This window comes from Hevea brasiliensis, chromosome 15 (assembly GCF_030052815.1).
Source record: "Hevea brasiliensis isolate MT/VB/25A 57/8 chromosome 15, ASM3005281v1, whole genome shotgun sequence".
Taxonomy (NCBI): domain Eukaryota; kingdom Viridiplantae; phylum Streptophyta; class Magnoliopsida; order Malpighiales; family Euphorbiaceae; genus Hevea; species Hevea brasiliensis.
The window spans coordinates 36,686,758-36,702,809 of NC_079507.1; positions in this window are offsets into that span (position 1 = coordinate 36,686,758).

Sequence of the window (16,052 nt, forward strand, 5' to 3'; positions counted from 1 at the left end):
AAATTATCAAAATTCATAATAACACAATTTAGTCAAATAGTTTAAGAATACCGTATTGCCAATTCATGCACAATTTGATCAAATAACTGAATAATACCTTTTTGCAAATCAATAACACAATTGATCAAATAACTGAATAATATCGTTTTGCAAATCAATAACACAATTCGATCAAATAATTGAATAATATCGTTTTGCAAATCAATAACACAATTCGATCAAATAATTGAATAATATCGTTTTGCAAATCAATAACACAACTCGATCAAATAATTGAACAATACAATGTTGCCAATCAATAACACAATTTAGGTCATGACACACATTTTTCCATATATGCCGTGTTGTACACCACGACAAGACATACTCACCCCAATAATCGAAATCAATGAGGGAGGAAGCTAGCTATCTAATGAGTACTCATCCATACTCACCTCAGACTGGGAAGTCAAAGAGGGAGGAACATAATCATACTCACCCTGTGATAAGTCAAAGAGGGAGGAATAATCACACTCACCCCATTAATGGAGGAGGAACATATTATCAGTGTCATGCCAATTGTGAGTCAAAACAATTCCAAACATTTTATTCAAATGATCCGTAAGAATCCAATAAATTTCCAAAGTTATAATTTCATTCACAAAATGGCAACACAATTCGTAATTCACTTCAATTTCCACAAAAACCATTTACAGTGCTTTTCAATCAATAAGTATCTATCAATATCATTCAAACAATTTTTGACAGTTTCAAACCATTCACAATGTTTTTCAATCAATAAGTGACCACCAAACACATTTCCACAATTTAAAACAATAATATACAATAGTCAATATTTATTTCAATTGAAAATAATTCAAAAGAAACAGTTGTTGTGCACAAACCTCTGATATTTGTCTCCTGGTCCTGACTCAGTATTTCTTTCCCTTTTCTTTGAGTCCTTGTTAATCGAGAAACACAATTCAAGTGTTTGATCAAATTAAATTGTCTCTATCGATGGTGTTTGGTAAATAATGCACTGAACTCAATTATTCACTTAATCACCTAATATACCGACCCTCGTTGCGTTTTAGGTAAATTAGGTTTTAGTGTCGCTAATATGTCACATTCGATAGGGTTTTAGGTTTGGTACGTTTTGCCAAACTCGTTTCCTTGTTTAGTGCATTTTAATGCAACTTGCTGGATTCCGGGATACTGGTTTGACCTAGCCGGACGGCCTAGTTCCCTCAGTTTTCGGGTTTCGGTCAAAACTACAAACTTGTAGATCTAGGTCTTATTGCATGCGGGGCAAAATTTCAGGTCAATCCGAGTTAAGTAGACCAAGTTATGGTCATTATACTATTGCTGGTCAAATGGTACCAATTTAGGTCAATTTTAGGTCAATTTGGTCAACTCTGGTTCGGCTAGTTTTTGGACCCGAACTTGTGCAGGCTTTTTGACTTGCTTATGGTCATTTCTGGGCTTTGGTGTCTTCATAAGACTTGTAGGTATGGGTCTTAACTATTCATGGTTAAAATTTCAGGTCAATTGGACCTGGTTTGAGTGAGTTATGGCCTAAATACTCACTGCTGCCCAATTGGTCATTTTTCAGGTCCTAATTGCACCTAATCCGAATTGGTCATTTTCTTAGGTCACCTTGCAAGCAGAATTTTGGTATGTTTTCTCAATGAAAGTTGGCACATTTTGTGCCTAGTTCCACCTCCAATTGGTCTCATACCAATTAAGGTTACACATTTAAAGTTATAGGTCTATTTGCACACTGTCCTCTATATGTCTTTCAAACCCCAATTCAAACACACATATACCTTGCAATTTGGTTCACTTCCCTACCAATCTGTTTTGGTACATTACCAAAAGCATTTTCTACTTTACATTAACATTACTTTGGGCAGATTACAATTACCCTCAACACACCAAATATAATTCACATTTACAAGTTCTAAATACCATTACATACACACCTAACCATTACAATTCTTACATACACTTTACAATATCAATCTACATACATATCCATCAATCCTTCTAGGTCAATATTCTGCCTATACTTCCATCAATACATACAATTATTCAAGGGTTCCCAAGCTGCCGAAAATTGTCCTTCAACACCACATTGTCCTACAATTCATCCATACTCATCCAAGTGCCAAAATCACCATATAAATGTGAAATAATTCACTAGGACATTAAATCACCATGATCAACATTATTTCTCATCAATTATATGCATAATAAATCATTAAATGCATGACCCCATGGCTGTCCAAAATGGCTATCTCAATAACTTTTTAAACTTTAAAATTTCCTTCACAAAACTAATACCCATAACATGAACATAAAGTTTAACAAAGGAATTCTCAAAATGTAAACTTATCTTTGATTGTAACTTGCTAAACCTTCACCAAACTTCTCAAATTTGGTATCAATATCTTCCTTGTGATGTGTAGACAAAGATTAATGAAGAAACCTAAGAGGTTGGAGTTGAAAATGGAGAGTTAAGTGAAGCTTGAGAGAAACGTCAATGGTGGTTCTTTTCTTTCTCAAATCAGCATGAAGGAACTCAAATGAAGAAGGTGAAGTACAGATGTGATAATGGGTGTACACCTGCCCCATTATGTCTTTAGTTTATTCCCTTAGTGGCCCACTCACATTATTTAACCATATTATAAGTTTAATGTGTTATTTACACCATTTCCACTCCATTTTTGGCTATTTATTTTAGGTACCACTAAACAAATTTTTCATTTCATTTTCTAAGTGTAATATTATTTATTTTTAATGGAAATTTAGGTCAAAAGACAATTCGGGATGTCAAATGACCATAATGCCCCTGTTCAGGTGGCATTCCCGATTTTTCGGTATTACCGGGTTTTGTCTGTTTTTCGATTTCTCACTTTTCTTTGTACTAATTATTTAATTTTTCTTTGATCTTTCTAATGATATTTATTCTTCAAATAAGGTTCTATTTAAGTCCTAAAAATGTTTTTCAGGGTTCCCATGATCCGAGGGCAGTCAACGGTCCACGCCGTGACTTCCCGGTGCGGTCACCCATCGCTAGGTTTCCCGGCTCGCTTAACTTGGTTACATTTCTTTGCTATGATTTTTCCTTTGTTTTTCTTGCATTTTCTTTTCTTGTATTTCATTATTTTATGTCTCCTCACTCACATTGAAGTGTAGTTCTAGGCATCCTAGCTGTCCGGACAGCACTGGTCACTGGAACAGCAGAACGCACTACCGAACTTAAGGGTGTTACAGAGTGTGTGTGGTTGTACCATGTCTGAGGAAGAAGAGATGCCTCCACTAGTTCCAAGAGGTCTCACATTGGATCAAGCACATATGTTGAGACTTGAAAGATAACAAAATGCAATGCAAGAGCAACTGGCTCAAATCACACAATCTTTAGCAAGGCTCATTGCACCTCAAACACAAAGAGGGCGCAATAACCCTTGACAACAAGGGCATCGTGATGATGATAAGTATGAAGAACCTAGAGTTGAAGAAGGTACTAATGATGAACACATGCCTAGGCATCCACATGGCCAAAGAGACAATATCAAGATGAAAATTCCAACCTTTCGAGGTACTAGCTCACCTGAAGAGTATCTAGAGGCAAAGAAGTGCAAGGTTGTTGTCATTGAGTTTGTAGATTATGCAAACTTATGGTGGGATCAAAGAAGAAGAGATGGCCTTGTTGATGTCCAAACTTAGAGCGAAATGAAGAGACTCATGGAGAGGAGGTTTTTGCCTGAATATTACAAACAGGAATTATACATTAAACTCTAAAGTTTGTGTTAAGGTAGTATGTGTGTTAAGGATTATGTGAAAGAATTTGAGATGTTTTATAATGAGATGTGATGTGAGAGAGCCACAAAAATAAACCATTTCATGTTTTCTTAGTGGTTTGAACTATGAAATTGCTAACACTATTAAATTGCAAGCATATGTGTTCTTGCAAGATGTGATCAAACTTACAATTAAAATTGAAAGGCAAAGGAAGGCTATAAGGGTGCTACTACCAAAACATTCATAAAGCCTTCTAACAATATACACCTCTTACTAGTGATAAGGGTGGTGTAAAGAAATAGGACAAAAGGGAAAGCTCCACCAAAGCAGCAATTGGCATGAGCGAGAGCAAGGAGAAGGAAGTAGATTCAACCCCTTCCAAAAGAAATAGAGATACAAAATGCTTCAAGTGCCTTAGCCATAGGCACATTGCTTTTTAATGTCCCAATAAGAAAGTAATGGTATTGACGGAAGCCCAATGGGAGCTAGAAAGTGAAGATAAAACTTATGAAGAGGAAGAGCATGATGAGGCGCATGATAAGGAGAAAAAAGTAGAGTATGTTAAATTTAGGGGGATGTTGGCGGTCAGAAAGACCTTGAGTGTGCATGCCATAATATAGGAAAAAAGAAGAGAGAACATCATCCATACAAGGTGCACTATTCTCAATAAGGTATGTAGCGTAATAATTGATGGTGGAAGTTATACTAATGTTGCTTTTACTACCTTAGTTGAGAAACTCAATTTGCCTACCTTAGTGTTAGTAGTATGCCCTAGAGCATATCATTTAGTATGTATCTTGTACATATTTTATTAATAAAAGGCAATTTCACTTTTCCGTTTACAAAATGTATTTATGTGTAATAGAAAAGGTCCATTGATATTTTGTTAGAATTTCTATTCTTAAGTTGTTAAGAGTATGAGTGACAATATTTCTAGCACAAAGTATCATAAATTGGTTCACAATTGAGGATACTTCACAATAAGGACATGACTTATCCAGAAAGATTGTATTCATGTTTATTCCCAAGGTATTTATATGAGATATAAATAAGATGGAATGGTGAGTCTCATGCCATATAACAAACATGATAGGCACTTATACATGATAAGTAGGCAGAACCAGTAACGCATATGACAAGCACATAAAGTTTACTCTTGTCAATGCATTGTCATATATCATATCAGTGCATATAATCTTTAGACCTGAGATAACACAGTTATCTTGTATATAGATGGATTCAGTTTGATACTGCTTTCATACTTGTACTGTGAATGGGTATATGAGCATATGTTGGCTCTTACTAGTTATATATAAAGGTAGGTGTTGATCAAGATGGAATTTGTTACCCTAAGTAAATAGGGATAAAATCCTATGCTCATTTAATTGTTCTTGATGTTTCAAGTTCCTAGCTAGGACAAACAGATTTAGTCAGAAAGGAGTTTCTGACAAGAAAATCTAATTAATTATGAACTAGAATTAAAAGAGAACATAACATTCATAGCAAATAGGGTTTGACATAAACCATGACTCCAGCTCAAATTGAGATTTTGTAACAGAGAGATTCTAGTGCATGGTAACATATGATTATAGGTTCATTTAAGGTATTCCTTATTACTGATTGGGTGACCATGGCATGCTATGCTAGGTGTTAACCATGGTCTATGAGGTTCCTAAAATGATTTAGAGAAATTATTTATAGTAAAAAAGAGTTCTGATGATATTAAGAGTTAATATCATATCTCATTGCCAATTAGTGATAAGCCTAGTAAGTCATATACATACACAAGATAATCACCAAGTAAAATGTGATTTAATTGATTAATTAAAGAGTTTAATTAATTAATTAAATAGGTTTGGTTTGTAATAAGATTGTAAAGTCCCTAGCATGACTTGAAGCCAAATCTAGGTTGTTAGATGTATAGTATAAGTTAAATTTATATTTAAAGTGTTTAAATATAAATTTAATTATGAGAAATTAATCAATAGAGATTAATTAATTAATTTATATTTGATATAAATTAATTAGAAGAGGAGAAATAATGATTTTGAGTTGAGAACTCAAAATTAAAACATAAGGGTAATTTGGTCATTTCACAGGGTAACATGTGGCACCATGAGATGATGACACATGGCACCACATAAGCTTGCCATTTATCTTCTAATAATGTAAGATGATCAAAGCCAAGATTAACTCTAGTTTTGACACTTGGCTTAATGTGATTAAGTCAATTAAAATTAAGATGCAATTAGGTGATGACATGTGGCAAAGGTTTTAAGTGATGACCTAATTATAAAATGGAAAAGAAAGAAAAATAAACACACTCTTCTTATTCCTTCAAGTGTGCCACCACCTATAGCTCTCTCTCCTCACTTCATCTTCTCTCGTCAATTCAAAGAGAATTGCCCATATTCCTTTGAATTAAAATTGCTAGAAATTGTTTCTAGTGTCCTATATACATCTACAACACCTCTAAAGGCAAATCCCTAATTTATAATTGGTGGGCAAGGCTTGAGAAGCTGGTTTAGGGGCTGCCCATTGGTAATCTTGGTGTGGACAAGCTAGAGGGATAACTCTTGGGGTCCTAGGTGCTTCCTAAAGGTACCAATAACATCTACAGTGCATCAAAAAGTTAGTGCACATATTCTTCTTTCAAACTAGGGTTCAATTGAATTAATTTGTTAATTCAAAAATTTTAAATGACAAACATAGATCCTAATACATAATAAAAGTGTTTTAATATGCAATTGAACATTGAAATCAATTAGACACATAATGGATGTGGCATGATGCATGAAACCCTAGAAGAATATTTTTGAATTCAATGTTTTAATCTAACAATTTACATGCTTCCGCTCCTTTAATTGGTATTAGAGCCACTATATTTGCCATTTAGATTATTTATGATGAGATTTAATTGTGTGATTTAATGAAAAGTTGATTGATTCATTGCTGATTGCATAGAGAGGTGTGGCGGCATGCTTGATATCCTCACAACTGGTGCGCATAATTTGTAACACCCCAAAGTTCGGTAGTGCGTTCTGCTGTTCCGGTGACCAGTGCTGTCCGGACAGCTAGGATGCCTAGAACTACACTTTGACACGAGGGAGGAGACATAAAATAATGAAATACAAGAAAAGAAAATACAAGAAAAACAAAGGAAAAATAATAGCAAAGAAATGTGATCAAGTTAAGCGAGCCGGGAAACCTAGCGATGGGTGACCGCACCGGGAAGTCACGGCGTGGACCGTTGACTAGCCCTGGACTGCGGGGAACCCTGGAAAACATTTTTAGGACATAAATAAACCCTTATTGAAGTATAAATATCATTAGAAATATCAAAGAAAAATTAAATAATTAGTACAAAGAAAAGTGAGAAATCGAAAAACAGACAAAATACGGTGTTACCGAAAAATCGGGAACGTAACCCGAACAGGGGCATTATGGTCATTTGACATCCCGAAGTGTCTTTTGACCTAAATGTCCACTAAAAATAAATAGTATTACACTTAGAAAATGAAATGAAAAATTAATTTGGTGGTACCTAAAATAAATAGTGGAAATCATGGGTTAAATGTGGATTATGGGAAAGTTAACTTAATATATGATTTAATTCTTCTTAGTGGACCACTATAGGATTAATTTAACATAAATATGGCTGAAGTAAGTCCACTAACCAGCTGAAATATCATCTTCCTCATATTCTCTCAAGAATGCCGAATTGAAGAACACAAAAACCTCCATGGCCATTTTGGGTAAAGCTTGATCCATCCTCCATTTCAACTCCATTCACTTAGGTTCTTTCATGAAAAATGGTCTACACACCACAAGGAAGATATTGATACCAATTTTGAGAAGTTTGGTGAAGGTTTAGCAATTTACAATTAAAGGTAAGTTTACATTTTTTGAGAATTTCTTTGTTAAAGTTTATGTTCATGTTATGGGTGTTAGTTTGGTGAAGGAAAATTTTGAGTTTGAAGGGTTATTGTTGTTTTCATTTTGGACAGCCATGAGTCACGTTTTTGATGAGGTATTTGTGCATATAATTGATGAGAAATAATGTTAATCATGGTGATTTAGTAACTTAGTGAGTTATTGCATGTTTATATGGTGAATTATGCACTTTGATGGGAATTGGCATATGGTACGGCAATGTGATGTTGATGAATGATTTGTGGCAGCTTGTGGACACTTGAGAAATGGTGTATATTGAAGGAAGAGTGGGCAGAATATTGACCTAGAAGGATGGATGATATGTATGTGAATGAATGTTGTAAAGTGTATGTAAAGTTTGTAATGTTTAGGTGTGGTTGTAATGGTATTTAGAAATTGTAATTGTGAATGATATTTGGTGTGTTGAGGGTGATTGGAATCTGCCCAAAATAATGCTAATGTAATATAGAAAATGTTTTTGGTAATGTGCCAAAACAGTTTGGTAGGGTATGGAAGTAAACCTTGCAAGGTGAGTATGTGTTTGAAGTTGGGGTGTGAAATGCATATTGAGGGCAGTGTATATTTTAGCCTATAACCTTGAATGTGTAACCTCAATTGGTATGAGACCAATTTGAGGTGAAACTAGGCACAAAATGTGCCAACTTTCATTGAGAAACCATGCCAAAATTCTGCTTGCAAGGTGACCTAAAAAAATGACCAATTCGGATTAGGTGCAATTAGGACCTGAAAAATGACCAATTGGGCAGCAGTGAGTGTTTAGGCCATAACTCACTCAAACCAGGTCCAATTGACCTGAAATTTGACCAAGAATAGTTAAGACCCATACCTACAAGTCTTATGAAGACACCAAAGCCCAGAAATGACCATAAGCAAGTCAAACAACTTGCACAAGTTCGGGTCCAAAAGCGGCCGAACCAGAATTGACCAATTTGACCTAAAATTGACCTAAAATGGTACCACTTGACCAGCAATAGTGTAATGACCATAACTTGGTCTACTTAACTCGGATTGACCTGAAATTTTGCACCGCGTGCAATAAGACCTAAATCTACAAGTTTGTAGTTTCGAGACCCGAAACCGAGGAACTAGATCGTCCGGTTAGGTCAAATCAGTATCCCGGAATCCAGCAATTTGCACTAAAATGCACTAAACAAGGAAATGACTTTGGTAAAACGTACCAAACCTAAAACCCTATCGAATGTGACATATTAACGACACTAAAACCTAATTTACCTAAAACGCAATGAGGGTCAGTATATTAGGTGATTAAGTGAATAATTGAGTTCAGTGCATTATTTACCAAACACCATCGATAGAGACAGTTTAATTTAGTACTGAAACACTTCAAATTGTGTTTCTCAGTTAACAAGGACTCAGCAAAAGGGAAGGAAACACTGAGCCTAGATCAGGGAGACAGTCATCAGAGGTTTGTGCACAACGGCTATTTCTTTTGAATTTTTCAATTGAAATGAATTATGACTATTGTACATTATTGTTTTAAATTGTGTTTGTGCACAACTAGTTTTCAACTGATTTTGCTTTGAATATTTCATATGATTAAATGACATATTTTTCTTATGTATTATGTTTAACAAGCATTGGATTTAATTCAATGATTATTGAAAATTGTTATAGTATGTATGAATTTAGCTTTGTGAAATGGTATTTCCACAAGTATTAAGCATTGTTATGGATTGAACAAATTATGTTTTGGAAAATTGTGATAGAACATGTTTTGAATTGTGAAGGTAATTTTCATGGAAAAATGCAAATTTATGATTTGAATTGTGATGAGCATAAAAATTATTGGATATTAGAATTGACTTTGAATCGAATTATATTGTGATTTATGCTCACTAAATGAATTGTAATATTGTTTTATATCTCACTATAGATGCTTGACTAGGTTATTACCCGTCTCTCTCATCTGTTGAGAAGACAATGGAGTTAGTTGTGTTTTGATTACCATGGTACATGCACAAGCTTAGATTTTCCTCTGATTTGAGGTTAGATCTAAGTTTATTTTATCGTTATGGCCCTTACGGAAGATTCATTATTGTGATGGTACTGTGCACGATGATTCGACCTCCCCGACCATAGGGAGTTAGAATCAGATTCGACCTCCCCGACCATAGGGAGTTAGAATCACATCGAATATGGCCCTTTCGGATTAGTCTTGCATAGTTAGTGAGATAAAGATTGATTTTTGAGATACAACATGATTTTTGAGATACAGTATGATTTTTGAGATACAGTATGATTTTTGAGATACATAATGATTTTTGAGATACAGAATGGCTTTTGAATGGTAAGGAATGGTGATTTCAATTATGGTTTATGTATAATTGATTTTGTTGGAATTACTTAAATGGATAGTCAAGATTTGACAAATTGAATTTTGTGCTCCAAGTCATTTATACAAATGATTTACATTAGTGGCAATGAATATTTTGAGTTGTGAAATTTGATGAGTATTCAGATTCCCAAATTATTTACTGTAAAATTTGTCAATGTATATTGTATTATGTTTTAAATTATAGTTGTGCACCACTGAGTTCACCACTCAGCGATAGCTTTGCATCTTGTCGCAGTAAGAAGAGCATAGAGCGTTGATTAAGTTGCTTGAGGATACATTCAGATCGGCTCGGGTATATCATAGATATACCCATGTACATAGGTTTTGATGTAAGCATGTAATAATATGTATGTAAATTATTTGAGCAGTTGTATAGAAACTCTTGTAAAATATTTTGGTATGTAATTAAATGTAAATTATTGTAAATGTAAATTTGAGATTTCATTTACTTGAATAGTTTTGTATTATATTTCTTGTATCTCAGTCTTTGAAAAATCACTGCGGATTTGAGTTGAGAAAAATGTTGTGTTGAGAAATATGTTGGAGTTGAGATTTGCAAATACATATTGAAGTGCTTTTTGAGTTTTCAAGAACTGTTTTATCCAAAATACAGAGGGCACTCTGCCAAAATTTTTACAGAAATTCCAAATAATTCAAATGTGTCAATTCTATCACTTCAGTTCCAAAAGGTTTTAACACCTGTAAATAGTGCTCACCACTGTAAAAGAAGTAAGAAAAGTTTTGAAAATCCCTTGTAGTGTATTTAATGGGTTATCAGTAGACGGAGTTGGTAATTCATTAGGTATACTACGGGATCATGTTATGCCTTACAGAGGGGTAGGGTGTGACATAATTTAGCACCATCATGGTGCGCATGTTGTTGGGCATCAAATGTACAATTGTTGTACATTTTTAAGGCCTACATCTAATTAAATTGTTTAATTAGGTATCTTAATCATACAATTAAATGTTGAAAATTGTTTTCAAGGTGTTAAATTTGGAAAGAGTTTCTAATTTTAATTTGTTTGAATGAGATTTAAATATGAATTTTTAAATTTGTTTTGAGTAAGATTCAAATCTGAATTTTTAAATTTGTTTGAATGAGATTCAAATTTGAATTTTAAATTTGGTTGAATGAGATTCAAATATGAATTTTTTAGTTGAATATGAGATATTCAATTTCTTAGAATGTATATTTTTTTTAGTTGTTAAATTTTAATATGCATGATGGATGATCATGGACAATAAAAGACCAATGTGATTAGATTTATTTCTTTTATTTTTCTCTGGGTTGTAAAATAATTAATTTTATTTTGGTGGCATTGTATTATAATTGTTGTAATATTTTTGGGTTATAATTTCATTTATTTGAGGACTTTAAAGTCCATATTCTTGTAAATTCGCCTTGGTATGCCAAGGATTACAATGTAATTGGATTGCAAGAAGATCAAGGAGGTCAAGAGCATTGGTGGGAGGAATTCAATATCAAGTGTTGATTATGTACTCCTTCAGCAACTCTTGTAATATGAATGAATGAAATATACCTAGGAATGCCCTGATTCAATTCTTAGTGGCTCAGAATTGAATCCCTTAGAAAGTCCAAGATCATACCATATTATATGTTTATCTATGAATGCATGAGATGTATGAGAATGTATACAAGTATATGATATATGCATGCTAATTGGATAATGTGCAGAGTGAGACCATAATAGTAATTAAGCCGACCACTAAATCTTCCAAACAAATAATTAAGTTAAAAATGATGTAATTAATGTAATTATATCATGGGCCCTCCATTGAGGTAATTATTTTAAGAAATTTTAAATACTTGCATATGATGTAATTAATTTAAGAGATTTTTTTAAGGATAATTGTTAAGCATGAGATGTTGTAAATATGTAAATGGTTTGGTGGCCAATAATGGATGTACCTGAGGACATTAAAATTATTTACATGTTTACTGACTCAATAGGATCAACTTAACTAATGCAAGAGAAGTCAATAATGGATGTGCCTGAGATTTTGAGCATTAGAGGCTGGGTAAATGATTAAACCTCACATGAGATGTGATGGGCAAGGAGATGCTCAATTACAGTTTGTTGTAATTCCAATAATGGATGTACTTGAGGATGATCAATAAGACTAAAAGAATTCAATCACCCACTAGAAATCTATTCAACTAGGATTTCCGTTTCCTACTTTGGAAGTGTAGGATTCGCTAAGTTTGTGGCAGGACCAATTTGATTAAAAGACCATAATCATTTTGGTTAATTACATGATACATTTACTAATTAATCTAGTTATTTTTTGCAGTTAATTTCTTGATAATAATGAGCACACAACAACCACCACCATCCAATATCTTAGTGAGCATACTTAATCATAATAGGTTGACAGGACCTAATCTGTAACACCCTCCCGGTAGCAACTCCATACATTCTACTGTTCCGGTGACCGGTGTCGGTCCGGACAGCTAGAACGTCCGGAAAAATATTTAAACTAAAGTCAGGAACCATAATGAACTCAAATATTAATAAGAAAAATTTAGTAAAAATTTTAGAAATAAAATACAACCAAGTTAAACGAGCCGGTGCCCTATCGAGGGGTAACTCAGAGGGAAGTTGCGGTTCTCGCAATGAGGAGCCCTAGACCCGAGGGAAAAATTATAAAATAATTTTTGGGACTTTAGAGAAGGGTCATTGAGGTTCCTATGGCATTAAAATGCTAAGAAAATATTTATAAAAATTTTTCAATCGGTACAGACAATTTTGACCCGTTAAGCCAAACGGAGGGCATTTTGGTCATTTCGCCTTCAGAGGTGATTTTTGGCCAACTTGTCCAGTTAAGTAAATAATTATTATGATCTAAAATATGAATAAATATTGGTAAAAATTTAATTAGAAATGAGTTAAAGAAAGAAGAAAGAAAAATCAAATAAAAAGGCATTTATGACATAAGCTTGATGTAATTAAAACCCCTTAGCCAATCAAAACTTAACAAATGCATTTATAAGACATTAAATAAGAGAAAAGAAGTCAAAATATGAAAAAGCAATCTGCTCACCTTCACCTTCTTCACCGAATCTCCATGGCCATTTTTCTTCATCAAATTTTCAAGCTTTAAGCTTGCATTTTCTCTTTATCTATCCACCAAAATCCCTAAGCCCCTTTACTAAAATTTATCCCCACTGTCACACCTTACCCCTCTGTAAGGCATAACATGATCCCGTAGAATACCTAATGAACTACCGAACTTCACCTACCGATAACTCATTAAGTACCCTACAAGGGATTTTAAAACAATTTTCTTATCTTTGACAAGTGGTGAGCATTTCTAATAAGTATTTAAAATATTTAGTTGAAATTAAAACTAATTAATATTTTTGGCCATTTTAGTTTTCCGCAAATTTTATAAAAATTTTGACAGAGTTTCCTCTGTTTTTTGAGAAAACTGTTCTTGAATACTGTAAAAGCACTTCTAAAAGTTTTTCTCAACCACTACTTCAGTTTCACAATCAAACTCAATCAATTTCTCAAGATTCACAAGTTCAATAATTCTCAAAATACTGTCAATCAATATCATTCATATTTCATTAAAAACAAAACAATTTGTACACAACCTTACAAATTTATATCAAAAGAAACACAAACTAAACTTTATTACAAACTTCATACAAATTTGTGTACAAGCTGCTCAAGACCCATTTTTACATGTCCATACATTTATGTGCAATATATACATCAAAAGAAGTATTTACAGTTAGGGTATAAATTATACCCGAAGGCTTCAAGCTGATGACTTCACACACCTCAGCAGCTCAGTCTGCTACTCCTCTAGTCTCTGTATCTGCGGCAAGAATAAAGCTATCACGAGTACTAGGACTCAGTGGTGCACAATATACTAAAATAATCTTTATGCAAAACTTAAAGCACATTCATTCAAAAATTTGGCTAAACATGAAAATTAAATACAATCATGCATTGTGAGATTTTACATGTAAACCAAGTTCATTTCAAAGTATCAAAACACATTTCATAAAACCCACAGTTAGATCACGCCATTCGAAACAAATAGAATCTCAATAGCCAGAGGCTAAAGAGAAATCACATGAATCTCAATAGCCAGAGGCTAAAGAGAAATCATATCACAAGGCTAGCTAGCTCAAATATATGGATATCCATTCACATCCTCTTCTACTGGCACACCTCAACACTTCTCCAGAGAAGGAATCAAAATTCGAAACTAATTACCCCACTAGTCGTGCTAGTGAGGTGTTCAAATATATGGTCATGACACTGTGGTTTCAAAACTTATCTTAACAATTTGCTAAACATTGTCATTTCAAATATACACAATAACTTTCACAATTTAAATCAAACATCATAAAAATGCTATAATCCAATATTTTACATTATTCAAAACATTATGCAAAAGATGATTATAAAAGTATATGTTGTGCACAAACCTCAAACGAGTCGCCTGTTGGCCTTGACTCGACTCCTCGGGTTCTGTCCCGGTATTCTTTTCCACTGAAACACGAAATTTTCCAATGTTTCAGTACTAAAACTTAAAATAAATCCAAAATAAACTTAACTTCACATTTACCTAGCTCTAACGTGTTAAATTCGATGTTCTCAAAATTTTGTGTTTTGGGTTACTATTCACTGCACTATTCAAGTCAAATTATTGACTTTCTAAGGCTTAATGGGTATGGGAACTCCAACTTCACCCACATACCACATTTTGGTCACCAAACTTGTTGGTTTTGGTCATTTGTTTAAAGCTTAGGTCATTTTGGCAAAATTGCCAATTTTTGGTTTTGGTTCTCCGAAGTTGCACTGTTCCATTGGTCGATCTACTGTTAGAATTTGACAAAACTTCCTTCATAGAAAATGTTCCTTATTGTCTTAAATGTATTCTCATTTTTGGATCACCTCAATCGGAGTTTTGTAGCTCAAGTTATGGCCAAAATAAGTTTCTTGTTCATGTGTCTGTTCATACCTTGAGATTTTGGTCTTTGGCAGTTTTTTGGTCCAACTTTGGTTAATAATTTGATCAAGTTAAGTTCATAATTTGGTCTCACTTTCTTCATATGAAATGTTGTACTATGTCTTAGGTTTCCATCGGTTCAAGAATCGCCTAAATACGAGTTTTCTAGAGAGAGTTATAGCCATCCAAACATTGCTGCTCAATGAAAATTCTGCAGAATCTCAGTACAGTAATTTAATTTTGCTCAATGATTTTGAAAGGGTTAATGGCCTAATTTGGGTTGGTGTTCTTCATGAAAGTTTTAGATCTATATCATATCTAATTGCTGGTAAAATTTCAGGTCAATTTGACCTACCTAGCTCGAGTTATGACCAAATGAACAGTTAGTGGCAGCCTGCTATCAACTCACTTTGGTCAATTGTTTCACCAAGTTTTGGTCAGTTTTTGGCTATAGTTCCTTAATGAAAATTGTGCTCTTTTATGTCTATTTTCATCTCCAATTGGTGGCATATCAATTGGACTTGTAAAATTTGAGTTTTGGTCCTTCAAAGTGGGTTTGGTCATGCTGCCAGCAGCATGACCATTGACCTACGAATTTGATTTTTATTCCAACAATTCCCACACAACTTATTTGGTCATAATTGACCATTATTTCACTTCACAATAAGTCCAACATGCCATTTATGCATTTCTCCAAATTTTGGTTCATAAACCCTAGCATTGAAACCCTAACTCACTCATTCAATCACAATTGGTGCATTTCCATCTTAACACCATACTAATGTAAGTTTATTAACATCTTTAATTCCCTTTAAATACATCAAACCATACCAATCATACTCCCATCAACCAAGCCAAAATTTCAGTTTAGTCCTTCTCCCATGATTTTATTTCATTTCAAGTTTATTGACAAGCTCTTGATGCCACACTAACACTAATTAAACAATAAAAATTGAAGTTTATAGTA